Raw genomic sequence first — 2,405 nt, forward strand, 5'->3', positions numbered from 1 at the left:
CTTGCATCGTATTCCTATCAGTCTACTGTAGACTCTCCTGCTTGCTGAGGGCATCACTGTGATTTGCAAAGGGCCAGGTTTAAGCTGTCATAGCCAAAGTACTCTTTATAAGGAAAAGAAGGGGTAGCTGTGGCCAGAGACAAAATTATCCTCCACAAACCAAAGGGTGAAATGCTGGGCCAAGTTTGCAAGCCCTTTTGATGTAATGTATTTTCCTCAACCCTGAAACACTAAAATAATCTAGTAGGGAGAAAGAATGGGAGTTCCTAAGAGACAGAGAAGGAAAAAAATAGACATTACTTGTCAAAGAGGCCTCTTTCTTTCACAAATAAGAAAAACCCAATATAAATGGCGTAAACAGAAAAAGGAATTCTCTAGCTCTAGTAATCATATTGGCTTCACTACTCAATATTTTCCCCCTGACAGTGCAAGTTGACCAGAAGCAGTTGCAAGCTTACATCCTCATAGTTTAGTAATCCAAAAATGGGGGGGGGGGGAGATATACTCTCATTGGTCTGAATCAGGCACATGCTCACCCCTAAGCCAGTCACTCTGACTCTGACTGGCCTGCCCACCCCAGAGCAGAAGAATCGAGTCAATATATTGATAAGAAATGAAATTGCAGTAGCGGAGGGGTGCTCCCCTTTTATTCTCCCCAAAAAGGGGAGGCAAGATAGATGTGGTCATACATAGCCTCTCCCTTTCAATACTGTGAGAGGACTTGAATCTTCTTCATGCATGGTCCCCAGCACACAAAGAGAAAGACAGGTGGTACTTTCTCACAACCTGCAAAGAACAGAGATATGTTTGGGTGGCCCTAGGTAATGGTAGTTCACTTCAAGGATACATGGAAATGTGAAGAGATACAGAATATCAATTATATTGGAAAGGATGTATCTGGCTTCAAGTAATCGGCAAATGATAGTAACAAAGACATTTAATTATCTCCCATAAAAAGGATTCTGGAAGTGGGGAGTGCAGGTATTGTTGCAATGGGGTCATTCAAGACAAAACTCCCTTAATCTTTCAACTTTGTCATCCTCAGAGTACTTCCTCTCATGACTGCAAAACGGCTGTTGCAGCTCTGAGCATCACATCTTCACATAAATATGGAGAAACATAGGAAAAGAAGGTGGCAGTTAAAGGAATTCTCTCTTTACACATGTCTCTCTTATCATGGAGGAAAATGTTTCCCAGAAGTTCCTAGAAGATTTCTCTTCATGTCTCACTGGCTAGAACTGCATCATACATCCACTTCTATACCAATTACTGGCAAAGGGGATGATGGCCACATTGATTCTCACCAGTGATGATCGATTCCCTATTGACCTTGCCACTCAAGTAAAATTTAGGTCATTTTAAGCCAACAACTTATGGTAATTGCCTATAGCAGCCCTAAGGCACTAATACTAGTGTCATCTTTAGCCTGCTGTGGCCGAAAAAAAGGGGGGGGGGGCGTAAGACTCATTTCCAGTGGGCATCTTCTGAACTTCCTGCCAGAGTAAGGTCATCAGACAGCAATAGTTCTTAAAAGTGAGGCATGCTTGTCATCTCAGGAAATACCAGCTCATTACAAAACATCTCCAGAAAATCGGAGAAACCAGAGTGAGGTAAGTGGCATGATTCACAAATTATATATCAAAACAGGAAAAGAAGAGGGAAGGCAGAGGAAGAGAAAGTCTCAGGACAGCATGAGGAATTTGGGACATTCAAGGAAGGAAGAAGCCATGCATGAGCAAGCATTCCTCGGGCACCGGCTCTTGCCTAACACAGACTTGGAAACTTTCAGGTACCCTAATCATAGGGAAAAGTCTTTCTTAGCAGAATTCAACATCTAGTTATAAAAACAAACCCATTCACTCGATTAATGGTAGTTTAAAGATAGAAAAGAATTAGAAATCAGTCCATTGTCCAAATTCCTTTATTCGTCAAAAACTGTTAAGTGCTCATAATTTGCCATTCTCTGTTCTTGGCATTTGAGATACAACACGATCAACAAAGTCTCTACTCTTGACTAATTAGCATTCTAGAGGAAAGAGGTAGATGATAAACAAGAAAATATAAGGTGTTTATAAGAGCAATGATAAAAAAATAAACAAAGGCAAAATGACAGGAAGTGGTTAGTGGCTGGTTGGCAAAACCCTCTCTGAGGAAATCATGTTTGAGTCTTGAACGACAAGAAAAAACTATAAGAACACATAGTAAAGGGTTAGCTCAGCAGATCTGAGTTGTCCAAACCCTGCATATTCCAAAGAAAGAATCCTGACTAGCTTGAGGGAAAAACCTATAAGCCCTTAGAATACGCTGCCTAATATCAGAGTCTATGTATCCCTGCCCACTCTGGGCCATATCAGATAGTTTATGCCAACAATGTGAATTATGGTAGAGGTCTTGGGCCATGCTGT

This window comes from Suricata suricatta, chromosome 8 (assembly GCF_006229205.1).
Source record: "Suricata suricatta isolate VVHF042 chromosome 8, meerkat_22Aug2017_6uvM2_HiC, whole genome shotgun sequence".
NCBI lineage: Eukaryota > Metazoa > Chordata > Mammalia > Carnivora > Herpestidae > Suricata > Suricata suricatta.